The sequence below is a fragment of the Coturnix japonica genome, chromosome 3, assembly GCF_054131305.1.
Source record: "Coturnix japonica strain WE chromosome 3, WE-NBRP24, whole genome shotgun sequence".
In the NCBI taxonomy this organism is placed as follows: domain Eukaryota; kingdom Metazoa; phylum Chordata; class Aves; order Galliformes; family Phasianidae; genus Coturnix; species Coturnix japonica.
Window position 1 is genome coordinate 29,099,111 of NC_140665.1, and position 14,424 is coordinate 29,113,534.

General features: G+C 40.0%; 1 long non-coding RNA gene across 1 annotated transcript in view; it reads left to right on the top strand.

Moving 5' to 3' along the window:
• The first annotated feature begins 223 nt into the window (after positions 1 to 223).
• LOC146761343 (uncharacterized) overlaps positions 224 to 14,424 on the top strand; it is a 47,643-nt gene continuing 33,442 nt past the window's right edge. Inside the window, exons 1-4 of the long non-coding RNA XR_014944672.1 lie at positions 224 to 518; positions 1,654 to 1,764; positions 8,506 to 9,573; positions 13,933 to 13,994. This is a non-coding gene — a long non-coding RNA (uncharacterized LOC146761343). The remainder of the gene's footprint in view (positions 519 to 1,653; positions 1,765 to 8,505; positions 9,574 to 13,932; positions 13,995 to 14,424) is intronic.

A 14,424-nucleotide genomic window follows, 5' to 3' on the forward strand; every position in this document is an offset into this window, starting at 1 on the left:
TATTGTGGTGCCATGAAGCATAAAGGGAAAGTTTTAGATGGGGCCAATCAACTGACTACAGATGAGAAAGAAGAAATCGTGAGTATCAGGGGTCACTTGCTGGGAAGAGCTGCCACTGGCGTTTGCATATTTTTATTCCTCTTGACTGACATGTCTGGAATTTAAGTAGGGGAGTGGTCTTTAAGTACAGGGGATAAATAATATCACCAAAGTCATTTGTGTTTGTGCACAGAAATGTAGCCTTGGAAATGAGAAAAAGGGCTAGACAGTGCCATTTCATCATCTAAAGCTCTGGGAAAGATGTGACTTCTACTCAGCCCTTGTGAGACTCCACTTTGACTTCTGCATCCAGCTGTGCCTCTCCCAGCAAAAGCAGGAAATTGATCATTTTGTCCAGAGGAGGGCCAGGAAGATGATCAGAGTCCTAAAGCCTCTCCTATGAAGAAAGGCTGAAGGGAGCTGGGCTTGTTCATCTTGGAGAAAACAAGTCTCTGATAAGGCCTAAAAGAGAATTGCAGGTAATCTGGGGAGGGACTTGTTACAAGGGCACATAGTAGTAAAACAAGGGGTAATGGCTTTAAAGAGAGATTTAGATTAGACATCAAGAAGAAATTCTTCACTCAGAGTGCACTGAGGCATATGTGCACAGGCTGCCCAGAGAATCTGTGGATGCCTCATCCCTGGGGTTTTCAAGGCCAGGTTATATGGGGCTTTGGGTAACCTGGTCTAAGTGGAAAGTGTTCCTGTACACAGCACGGGGGATTGGAACTGGATGATCTTTATTGTCCCTTCTGACCCCAATTATGCCATGATTCTTAGATTCTGACAGGTGAGTAACCCTCACTCTTGAGCATCTGTACACTATAGATGCCACACACAAGGAGGAATAAGAAGCCTCGCTAACTTTAAATTAATGTTTTCTACATACTTTCCAGACTGAAAAAAACTGTTCTGCTAAACAAGGCTTTGCTTTGGATTATGCTTAGGTATGGCTGACATTTAAGTGGAAAGAGGAAGAACATGGGTGAGGGTGAAATGTGGCAGCTTTAAGACACTTTCTCTCGTTTCTCCTGTTGGAGATGAAGGCCCTCTCTTCAGTTATTTCTGTGTATTGAGTCTCTGAGATGTGTCATATTGCCTAAAGACACATATTCAAGGAAGGAGAGCTGACACATTGCTGGATGCCAGCTGGTGGGTAAGAAGTTTAGAGGAGCAAAAATAACTACATGCATACTAGCAGCAAACAGTAGAGAGGGATATTTCATCTTCCACTGGATTAGCACAGTGATCTTTAAGGGAGCTAAACCTACATCTTCTGACTGAAGGCCTTCTGCGTGTGAAATTTAAACAAGAACTGATATGGATACTCTTCATAAGAAGTGTACAACATTTTCTTGCAGAGAAAACTGTCTTCAGGAGGGCCACTGAGGATTACTGAGCTTGTTCCTCGTTGCTCCAGACTATAAGGCATTTGATCTGTTGTCACTGCTTCTCTGTTCACCCAACTCATCAGACAGGAGACAGACTAGAACCTAGGCAGGATCCTTAATACAAGTTTCAGTTTTCCTTTGCCTATTAAGTGCTATTTGTAGTCTTGGAGGGCAAAAGAGTATGGACAGATCTCTTTCCTCTGTAACTTATGTCTCTTTGCAGATAGCAAACCTTTACAACCATGTGCTGACAGTGAGGAGCCAGCTAGCCTTAGCCTTGGAGAGGTCTACTGGTGATGCTTCTATCACCCACCTTGGCAGATTTATTTTCCAGGTAGCGTAATTATTCTTATGTATAATATGCAACTCTCTGAAGTTTAATTTCAAGATCATTTTATTTCCTCATTAGCTAGTAGAAATAATTAGTTCCTGTTCTCATCTTAATTTTAATTTTTGGCTGCCCTGGGTGCTAAGGCCTCTGGGCAGCAAAATAGGAAGAAACTAAAAACAGAATGAATCAGACAAATGGGAAGAAACTAAAAACAGGACTAATCAGGAAAAAAGAAAAAGAAAATAAAAACCAGCATGAGTCATTATATAACCCAGATCAGGAAATTCTTAAAATCTCAGCCTTCTACCTCAAGAAAGTAATCCCATATTCATTAAGGATATTTAAAATCAAATCAAAGATCTGGAATAACTGGGTCAGAAGTACTAGTATGGGGAAGGACCTGGGAGGTCCAACACCAAACAAAGCTTCCAAAAGAATGAGAGCTATTCTAGGACATATAAGCAGAAGTAGCATATGTACGAAATGGACTCAGGTTACCAGATTATAAAGGAAATTTACATAGAGTGAGAGAAATCTGTATCACAGCAACAAGAAGAACAATGTTTGAGGAAAGCATGAGCTTTGAGAAAAAAAGCAGAAAAGGCTGAAAATGTTCATTCAGACTAGAAAAGGAAAAGAAAATGGTAGTGTGCATAACTTTTCTGACAAGTAGAAGTCTATTAAAGCTTGCTAAGAGGAGTCTAAGTTGTTTCCTGAAGACCCCCAAAAAAGGCAGACTAAGAAATCAGTCCACACTGCAGTAAACAGGACTGAGCTGAGTACTGCAGAATATTTTCAAACTGCAATAGCAGTAAGATTTTCTAGATGTAGACTTCAAACTATTGTGCGATTTGAGTCTGTTTAAGGCATGCAGCTCTCAGGGGTGGTCTTGCTACATTTACCAACCCCAGTACAGAAGGACAGATTCAGTAATCTCTTGACACCCCTTTCAGTTATGCATTTCTGCATTCTGGTTCAATTTCTAGGAAGATCTGATTCGCTCTTTCTGTATCACTATTTTTATATTGTATAATTAGGATTAGTCAGTATACTGACTGTCTGCAATCCCTTACATGCACCTCAGAAATTAAGCGCTGTTGTCTACTTACTTACTTACTAAAATTACCTGGCTGTCCTAACATAGTTCAAATGTATTAGCATAAAAAAGAATGAAACCTTGTAAATAATGAAAAATAAATAAATAAATAAATAAATAAATAAAGGATTTTTCACCATTATAGTTCCATTCCCTAAGCAATGTTTATTGTGGAGGCCACTGGAAAGCAAAGTTGCTTGGAATTTTCTAGTTCGTTATCTCTTTCCTCTTTCTATCACTGACTTTTTGGATGTCATAGTGTTAGGGCAGATTTTGCTGTGTCACAAAGAAGCATGGATTTCTCTCTTCATACAGCTTCTCCTTGAACAGTCTGTCCTCCTTTCCTACCTTTCCCTCCCACTCTTTATTCACTTTCCATCACTCTTCAACCGCATGTATGTATTTTTGTGAGTCAGATGATATTTTTGTGCTGTGCATTCAGTTATCATGCCTTCGTGAATGCCATGTCTCAATTACAGTCCTCTGGATTCTGAATTTGGTAACATTTCACTTCTGTGTATCAAATCCCTACCCATTTACCCTGCTGCTTAATAGAAGGAAGAAAAGAAAAAAGAAGTAAATTCTATGAAGGGCTGTGCTCCTAGCGAAGCACAGATGCTTTGCACAGGGTGCACAGATAAAAAGTAGTACTTTTATATATACTGGTATCTCAAAAGAATAACATTTATTTTGTGAGTGAGAGAACTGGCAAAGCCCATGACTATTGGGAAGTTTTCTAAGAACAGTCTGCTGAGGAAAAAGTACAAGAAGCTTATTTACCATTCACTTCCAATTTTATCCCTGTTTATATATATATATATATATATTTCTATTTTTATATAATTTTAATGAAAGGTCTACAGACTTCTACAATTCTGCAAAAAGTTAAGGTATATCTGTTTCTGAAGCAGAAGAATAAACAATCCTCTTGAAAACCTAGGGTGTGATTATATATAAGAGTAGTATGTTATAATGAACTGATGAACCATCTGAGAATGTGACTTGAAATTTCAGTGAGAAGAGAGAAAAAGATGCTTTACTAAGGTATGTGAGAGAACATCTGAAATACTTCATGACTTATGCTTTATTTGTGCAGGGAAAGGGTTTAAATAAGATCTACATTTTTGAGCCTTATTTTCTTGGGTTATTTGGATCACACGGCCTTTAAAGATTGTTTATAGCAAATTACAATTTTCGGACTAGAGCCAAAATACGTATTTACTCAAACATTTCAGCTTTCTCATGAAAGAAAAGGGAAGGGGGTATTGCATTTAACTGCCACAAGCCACCACATGACACTGCTGAAAGACCCTTCCTTGTAGCCTGTCTTAAGCAGTCCTTTCAGGAAAAGAGGCAAAGAAAGCCGATGGAGAATTCAGGGCTGGACCAGTGCAACAGAGTGGTCTCTGTTCCCTGCAGAGACAGCAAGCAGCAAGGTCTGTTCCATTCATAGGCATGGCAAGCTGAGGACAGAGGGGCTTTTCTGGTTTCATTGTTGACCAATGTTGACTGTGCTCTCATCAGCCCCTTTCCATGACACACAGTGAGGCTTGAGCCCAAGCTGTGGAGAACTTCTTCCTTGTGTCAATTAGAAATATCTGGGAATATGACAGGATAAAGAGCTAAAGAACAAGTCCTGGGCCATCTTTTTTGTTCCCTTAAACTCCATTTATATTTTCATTTTCCCCCCAACACAAGCAGGTTTTTTGGCTCTAAATGGGAATGTATTATTTCGCACTAATGCCTGAAGTTATCTTTGCCCTCTACTGGCATTCTGTAGAAATACAGGAACACATCAGTCAATAGCTCCACCACTTCGGTTATTCAAAATCACCAGACAGAAAAGGAGTACCCAGAAATGATATGCAGACTGTGGTTGGACCATACTTTTGGGGCAGGAGCAGAAAACCTTGTGTGAAAGCTCAGCATTTTCCCTCTACTTCTGCTTTTTACAGACATAAGCTAACATGAAAAGCTCAAAAGTGTCTCTCAGCACCTCAGAGTAGCCTTCATCTTGGGCCATTGGCAACTAGTTGAGATGCTATATGATCCTGAGTCAGAGAGAGAGGCACTGAGGTCCCATAGGAATTAACTGAATCAACTTGTTTTCCTGTTTGGCCTGGGAGAATGTCGCATCTTAACTGAGGTGCAAGCATTTGTCTTTAAACTACCTGATATATCATTTGACACTGCAGTTTCATTGTATTCTCTAACCCTTCTCATCATATTGCTGCCAGATCTGTGTCTGAGACTGCTGTGACCAGAACTTCACACAGTCCTATCAGCAAATAGTACAAAACTGTATTTCCACTTTCTTGGAAACCCTGTCAATCTTTACAGCTATATTTTAATTTGGGACATGTGCCATTCTGTGTCCCAACCATCATTCCTAACTGACTTTGCATTTGGGTTCTCTAATGACTCACAGGAGTTCCACATACATCAAGAGCTTGTTTCTTTTCTGTCACGTTGATTTTCCATCTGCAGACCATAAAGAATTTGTGAAACTGAATTACTACCAAAATCAATCCACTACAGTCTTTCACCTTGTAGATGTGAATATCTTTCTGAACTAAAAATACAAATATAAGTGTGTGAGATACTCCATTCAGTTGTCCAAAAGGCCATGTCTTACTTATTCAGGCCATCAGAAATACCAAGAAACTTGCAAATAATCCATACAGCAAAGAGTCATGGATATAAGACGTGGGCACTCAGCTAGTTACATCATTTGTGTTGACTTCATCCTTATCTCTATCTTCTAGTCTCCAATTCTTTTCAACTTTAAGACCATTCTCTTAAGACCCTGCTGCAATGGGACATTTATTTGCTCCTGGCTCCTCTGCAGAATTGAAGTAGTAGTGGATATGAATGTTCATTTTAGCACTGAGCTTCACCAGAGAAAAGATCTAAGACTTTTGGTAAGCTTGTACTAATTACTAGAGCTTCCATGGGTAAGGCAGTTCACTGGCCAACAAATTACATAGTGAGGTAGTCCAAAAGGCATACTAAAAATGAGTCACAACATCATCTTATTTATCAAAGAAAAGCCTCCTGGATTGTTTTTTAGCTAGTCTGTAGTATGCTCCAAATATATCCTGCTTCCATTGCATCTAAGAAGTGACGTCTTGGGTAACTTAATTCAATTTTATTAACAGCTGGGAAGCTGAGAAGTTTTATTTCTGTTTTTATACAAAGTAACAGTTCCTTTTAAATTGACATTTTAGTCAACAATTTATTCAATTACAAGGGAAGAAAACTATTTTTTCCTCCGTAATTCACAAATGAGGTTTTTATTCACCAGTAGCAAGAGATCCTGAGATGAAAGTAAAAGAAGGTCTATTGAAGTTACCAGCAGAGCTCCCATTGCCGGCAGCACTGTCAGAATTTCACACTAAGGATTAACCATATCCTAATCTATCCCGATCTTTTATGCAGAAGACCGGTAAAATGGCATTTAAAGTTTTATCAGATTAGAAACACATGTATTTAACAAGGCCTTTTAAAGATAAATTGTGCGCCATTAGAAAGCCTGACTCATGATTTCTGAATGTTTGGAGGTTGTTACTTAATTCTGCTGAGAGGGATACCTTGTTCAGGCTAATGATCTCACCAGAGCCAGTGCCTGGGGAATCGTGTTGGCAGTAGAGAAATGGAAAAGGCAATTTACCTTAATAGTCTGATGTAGAAAAGGTTTGGCAGAACAGATGCATTGTCGACTCTTTTGCCGTTCGGATCCAGCAATGAATGAAGGGCTAATCTGTTGTATTGTTAAAACTGTAAGAGTAGTTGGGCATGAACAATGGGAATGATATGGGGCCATTAGTTAGGGGTGGAGTTTGGGGAGTAGAATAGGCGTGGAATATTGTAATAAATTTCTAGAATCAATTGTAATAACCACTCCTTGTACAATGAATATTCATTTATTCCCTCTAGAAATAGGGACGTTTACCTGCCTTCGGTGTTCAGGCTAGGAAGTTCTCCTCCCTGCCACCTGGCAGGTCAAATAAAATGTAACTGCTGTACAACTACTTCATGGTTATAGAGTTCCACAAGTCACCAGGTCCCATAAAAACTATGTATTTGTTCCCTCTCAGCTGTTGCTCCTACAAATGTGTATTAATTTAATAATAATAACTTAATAATGTGTAAAGCAATGCTGTTTTGGAAGAGTTAATCAAGGTCATTTTTCCAAGCAATTAAGTTTTTCCTTTTTATCCTTTCTGCTATTGGAGATTGCATTCTGGATTTCTCTCATTTGGGAACAAAATATAAAATGGAGAGAAACAGCTTTATTCTCGGATACTTCTTTCCTATTTTTATTGTGCTAACATTGTCAGTTTAAGTGCTCTCTTCCTTTCCTTTTGTTGTGTCCCAGTGTGTTTACCTACAGTAACTGTCCCTGCTGCACTAATTGATTCTTATTTTGCTAGACTAAACAAGCCTGTGTCTTAGCCAGCGTAGTTGCCTTTTTTGTATTCCTCTCCTGTGTGCACAGAAGGAGCTGGATGTACAGATACTTTAAAAGACTGAATCTCTCCCAAGCCTCGTCATCTTTAAAGTTCCCTTTTCATTCTAAAATATAAAACAAGGGAAAATTGTTTCGATAAACTCTTCATGCTATTACATTCAATATTATTGCTGTTATATCAATAACAGTATACTATACAGTATCTCCTGTTCCTACTGTAATCAACTGATACATTCAGTTCTTTCCCTGCAGTGTACCCTGAAAATACATCTAGGCTGTCATGCTGTGTAGCCACAGTACCTGTGGCTGCAAAAGTCTTAATGCAAACAAAGTGGATCTAGAAATGAGGTGTCATTTTTCTGGTATAGTTTACATACCCAGAGAGGTGGTGGAGGTCCATCCCCCGGGTCATTCAAGGTCAGACTGAACAGGTCTCTTAGCACCTGTAGAAGTCCCTGTTCATTGCAGGGGAGTTGGACCACATGGCCTTTAAAGGTCCCTTCCAACTCAAATGATTGCATGATCTATAGAATCAATGGACAGGAAATCGAGTAGAGCTGTATCAGCAACGAACTTAAGTGTTGTGCCTTCTCTTGTAAATGCAATGCACTGATAAATCCACCAATCAGGAGAAAAGCCCTAAAGAGAGTATCAGTATCTGGGACTACAGCAGGAGCTGGCTAAAAGTTATTATTTGACCCCACCTAGTGCACAGACTTTAAGGAAATTCATAGGACTCCACAGTGAAAAGTTTCAAAAACACCAGAAACTCCTTCTCCCCACCAAAATGTTCACTTTAACATCTGTAAGTATCTTTAAATCTTTTTTTTTTAACATATATATGTGTGTGAGTATATTATTATTCAACTTAATCAGAAAATCAAAACAGATGAAAATAATTGGAAGTACTTGCCGAAGAGGGGAAAGAGTGAGAAGGGAACACCAAGAGAAAAAAGGAGCCATTACAGAGGACCTTCTGTTCTTCTAATGACTCCCAATACTTTGAAGTGGCGTTGAGGGGCTTCCCTTGCTTCTGAAAAAGCAGATTCTTTGATACACTAGGACAAGGGCAAGCAGACTCTTGCTGTTAGCCCACACTGGGTCAACCTGGCACACTTTTTCTTTTCTCCTACAAACAGATGTTTCTGATTGTGACAAGTCCTTTTATTCTACCTAGTATTTCAGGACTGAAGGAGGCTTTTCAGAAGCAAGAATTCAGATCTGTATTTCTTTAAAGAACAGCTGAACATCGATCATGAAGACATTCATCAGACATTCCACCACCTTGTATCCCTGCTTCAGATGAGATTAGCTGGCACTGGCTCCTGGCATCCATTAATCTGGACATTACCTGCAGGTTAGTTTTGCTCTGGTGTGAATATTAGAGCCCATTCTACCAAAGCTTTGACTTCCTCACAGCTGTCAGTATAACTGACAGAGACAGTATATTTAGAGCCCTGGATTTAGCCTGAACTTGCTGGTTCTTGCCATCTGCAGGAACATGACCTGAATGCTAAGTGATTTAGGACAGTGCTCTGAACAATCAAAAGAATAGTGCATACCCCAAAGGTTATATTATACTGATGAGCGTGATTAATGAATTGACCTGTAATTTCCCGCAGCATTAGCTAGAGCAATTACCTCCCTTCTTATATTATATTTATGGAAATGTAACAGGTCAGAGTGACTTGATGCATGGCTGAGGCAAGCAAAGACTTTTTTTGCAGTCAGGCTGGCTGGCAAGAATCCTTCCTTCTTTAAAGCTCAAATGTGATACTGTCACTTGTCTCTTGCAGCCATGAGAAATCCAGGTAACTGGTGGCTGTCAGTCACCCCACACTCATACAAGGATTATGGCAGGCAAATTATCTACAACACACAACAGAAGTCTACTCAGAAATGCCCCTGAGAGGATCCCTTTGAGTCCGTGATGATACAGCACTAGTAGCCAGATTCACACAGGCAGAGATTTTGACCTGCTGTAAGACTGACTGATATCATATCGTTCCCATTGCTCATGCTCAACTACTCTCACAGTTTTAACAATATAGCAGATTAGCCCTTTATTCAACAGCCCACTGCAAGCCCATCTTTTGGCACTTAGTAATCATCTCCTGGTTTGCTATAAAGCCTACTGAAAATCCCCAACAGTCGTACTGAATTCAGAGTCAAGCTTTCAACACACTGCTCCACTTCAGTGCCCTGCTAAGACCCAGCTCTACCCTGGACAAGCTCACAGATGCAGGTAAGAGAGTAAGCCTCACCTGAGTAAACTTGCTACTGTGATTACCTTTACTTAAACAGATTAATCTAGTGGTATTTTCTCTTTTCCATCAGTTCCCTACTAGTCTTGCAAGCAGGAGGTGGGAAGAGCATTCTCCACCCTCAGACATAAGCCATTTCTTTTTGGAGCATGAGTTGTAAATATTTTGAAATTTTGTATTATGACTAACTCTCTGGGGCCCAGATGTCTTCCAGTACAACTGACCTCTTCCAGCAAATTCCTAATATGCCACTCAGCACCTCCCGTGCTTTCCTTCAGCTCCTCCTCCCTTCCCTCTGTCTGCCCAGTGGGCAGGGAGAGTTATAGTAGCTATGGGATGGTAATGAGAAGATAGCAGAGGCAGATTTCTGCCCAAGCCTTGGCCCTGAACCCTGTCCCTTCCAACCCTTCCTTCCTCCTTCCTTCTTTTCATCCTGGAGCATAAGAAAGTGGCATCCAGCTGCATAGCCTTGCTTGACCTTCTCTGTGGCAGGATAACCCAGTCCTCCTCGTGGTCTAAGCTTGTCCTCTAGTACAGGGCAGGTAGGTAGTGTCTTCACCGTCCCCTCCTGCCCCTCCTTTCCACTGTCAGGCCCATAGTGGTTACACAGCCACTGTCAGGGAAATTACCCCAATATCACTGTAACTTCCTAACCTTATTAAATAGTAAGATCCATTGGTTGCACAGAAGGATGTCCTCTCTGGAAAGCAAGGCAAAGCACAGATAGCATGGCTGGGAAAAACAAAACCAAAACAAAACAAAAATCCAAGACATTATTCTCTTCCTTTGCTGAAGCTGAGGTCTGCATGATGTTCTGGCAAAGTCTGCAGCACCACCTATACTGAAGCTCCTTTCCTCTCCCTCCTTGGGAAAAAAGGGTTTAAAGAGACATTTCAACTGCTGCTGTCATTGTAGTAGCGAAATGACAAGTTTACCATCATGTACGCAATAAGCCTCCTTTTCACTGTCTCTTCAATACCAAATATCCGCTTCAAAGTGCTACATATTATCGAGAATTTGGGATTGAGAGCACCACTCCCTTTGTAAGAAATACACTATCTCCACCCAAATGGAAAGAAAGGGCGATTGTTCCATGGGGAGGGTGACTCAGAGTTTGGTGGCAATACAATGTGCCTTTTGATCACTATGTAAAACAAACAGAGACTACAGCTGAGAATGCCAATAGCTATTACTGCATGAGAGGACGGTTAACACACTGTTGCCAAACACTTGCACAACATTTTTGACTGACAGATGCCCAAGTGCTGCATAGGAATGAGGCTGAAGGAAATACTCATAATCACTAGCAAATCTTTGCTGTATCTGTGTATTATTAACCCCATTTCACTCAGCGTTATGCAGAGGTATGGAAAATCAATGAACAGACCCTGCTCCAGACAGCAGTTCAGTAACAGAACCACAAATAAGCACCACATAAACATCTAGTCCTCTGATGTAAAGCATAGATACCTTAAATAGTGCTGACAGTAATCTTTGATGTATCTCTGCTGGCTTTTGATGTGTTGAGCAAATGGAATCGAAGTGAAATTTTGTGGAGTTAACATCTTATTTGACAGAAACATTGTATCAGCCCTCCTGCACTAATGTTTATGTATCTTGTTATGAAGAAAAAATATTTCAACCTCAAGTAATAAGAAGTATGTTGTTAGAGGCTTTATTGCCCGGGAAATTAGACTTAGACAGATGTCACAAATTGGAGTGATCAGGAGAGATGATAAGAGTTATATAGAAAATAAAGGGCATAAATTTAGCCTGTCTGAAAGAAATCAGAGATTTTGAACATGTGAAAAAGCACTTGCAAAAGATGAGGCCAATAAATCATTCTCTATGATGTCCTTTATGGGCGTGAGCAGGATATAAAGGTGAAGACATAGACACCCATCTGTTGGACTGGAAAGAACTTTCTAAGTGCTGGAATGAGCTACGTCGCAGGTTTTAGATGTACATATACACATATGCACCTAAACAGCTGAGATATACCAGGGAATGCCTAGGTACAGTAGTTCTTATCTGGATCAAACAAGCTGTTGGCAGTATCTTGATATCCGTGTAGATTTTAAGTTTTGTGATTCAAATGTGCTCTCCTGAAATTCAGGTTTTGTACATTTGCCAGTTTCTCTCAATTGTTTTCTGCAAAAAACTCAAGTATATATTTTGTTCAAAAGCTATTTTAAATGCACTTCTATTGTCCTCATGTTGTCTTGGCACGAGAGAAGCATAGAAAATATCACTGCAAGATTTCCTCACAATCAGGAAGTGAGTTTAGGTTGGTTGTGGTTGCCATGTGGGCTGAAGGCTACAGAGGCCTCCAACAAGTGCAGCTGGGTGGCTGATCAACAGCAGCAGTCACTCCAGCTGCTCTTCTTCCTGGTCTCTGCCTGGAGCTCCTGTTATTGTACAACCTAATATTTAGTCTGGTCATCACAGCCGGAAGAAACAACATGTCCAAAATGTGCTCAGAGTAAATGGCTTGAAACCAAGGAAGTTTTAAAACCCACAGAGAACACAGTTGCAAGAAATCCTTGTTTAGTTTCAAAACTTGAGGCAATTGTCTAAATGACTTTAAAACCTGGTAGTATTAAATCTACTGAAGATGAGCTGTCAAACAACATTGAAAGACTGAAGTAACCTGAAAAGTGGGAGATGTCTTAAACTGCCTCACTTGTTAAATTTGTTCCAGTCTACCAAAAATAACAGGCTTCTCAAAATTCCTGCTTCACAGACATCACAACCACACACAAATCTCAAAAATGTTTGTTTGTGAAGGATCCTCAGTGCTCTGGCTGAAAGCTCTAAAGAAATGGGATTATATGGTGCCTTGACCTGAATCTGTACCATATCCTCCCAGCCCAGGTTTGTGAACACTCGTCATGAAGCTGAGGGGGATAGAAGGAGGAGTAAAACTCACCAGTCAGCACTGTAGTTCAGGAAGGGGCCCAATCGTTAGGGATTTGACTCAGGACAAGTAATACTTGGTCAGGGGTTTGTTGGGTAAGGTTGTCTGGTTCAAATCCAATATGAGGAAGGGTGCATCATACCATAATGTTGTATTGTTCTCACTCTTGGATATGCTGTTGCTGGTATCCGTACAAAGTCTAGGAGAGAAAGACAGGTTGCTTCATTCCTGATGGCTCACAGAGCTGATGACATGGCTCAAACAAGCCACTATGTTTTGATATTAGGAGCTGATGTAGAGGTGAATCCAGCATACTGTGAGTCCTATTGGAGCATCTGTCCCTGAGAAATGCCTCTAGCTGGCAACAGCATGCCAGGGCCAAACTGTTAGCAACACAGTTCCCATCAGTGGGTGATGCTTGGAGTGAAATGTCCAGAGCTATGTAAATGTCTGGGGCTGAACTAACTCACTACTGTCTTTTCCCCATGTTGTTCTACATGCATCAGTGGTGAGACCACAGAGAAGTTGGAAAAGAATCTAGGAATTATTCACTGCTGAGTCACGGTATTGAAACAGTAAGGACGTAAGCAAAAACCCTAGCATGCAATATTGTGGTTATATAGTATGTTTATGCTGAATGCAAGAGTTAATTAATATCGATTCATTGCATTTATATAGTTATGATTTGCTACCATAATATGACAGACTTTAAGCTGTTTTATTTCAGATTCAGGCACTTTTACGCTTTACAGAACATGCAAGGGTAACAAAACTGTTGTGTGCTACCTTGGTTCCTTGTGGACTCACTTACTGCCATTTGAAATCTGGGTAGGCTGTTTCAATTTCCCTATGGCTTTTCAGCTCAGTAACAAAAAATGCTGGACATGCTTTGGGTCTGACTTTATCCCTGGGGTCTGGAAGCAAATGCAGAGGGCGCAATGTGGCAGCTGCTCCTGGAATATGGAAATTCTATGAGTACACTGCAGCCTTTGTAGCCTGAATCACCAAGGCTGGATTTGGATGGGGAGAAAGGACCCTGCATTGTGTCTTTACTGACCACTCACACAATTGCAAATATTGCAATATAAAGAAAAAAAAAAATAAATAAAAGTTTAATTAAAGAAAATAGTGTAGCACAAATGTTTAGCATAGTTTCAAATGTCTCCTCCTGACTTTCATGTCAGAATTGTCAGAAATGTATTGTTTTTTTCTTTCTGATGGATGTTCAGATGAGACCCACCTTCTTTCTATAAAAGCTGCAGTATATTCAGAGCACACAGCACACAGTCTGCAAGCTTTTTTTCTCCCCCAGAATCTTTAATACCAGGGATTGTGTTTTCTTCTTCATTTTTTTTTTTAATTATTTATTATATCATACTTCAGTAAATCATGTTTCCACAATTTTCTAATTCTTCCTTCACAGGAATTTGAAGGGATTCTTCCGATCCACCACCACATTGTGACTTTCTGCATAGAAATGACAAGGTACTACTGTGATGTCCTTTCAGCAAGTGTTATTTATTAGAAGGTTGCAGTTAGTGATTGGTCCTCAAACTGTAAGTAGTTACTATTTAAGAAAGCTGAATGAAATCTCTCTTTGCTGTTCATGATAAAAACATTACTAAGGAATGTGGAAAAAACCTAAGCCATTGAGTTAGACTGCGGTGTTTTATGACTAAATTCAGCTCTTTGTATTGACTTTGGCTTCAGCTTTTAACTGGACTGGACAAAAGAAACATTTATTCCATCTGGTGTTTACCAGCTCCTCACATGCTCATTTCAGCGCAATTTGTAGTACCTGAGTATTTAAAGCTCCCAGTCCAGTGAGTTTCATACCTTGTTCTGTTCTTATCATGGACAGAGAGGTTTATCTGATCTTGTTACCTCCCAAAATAAGTTGCATCACAGTGATATA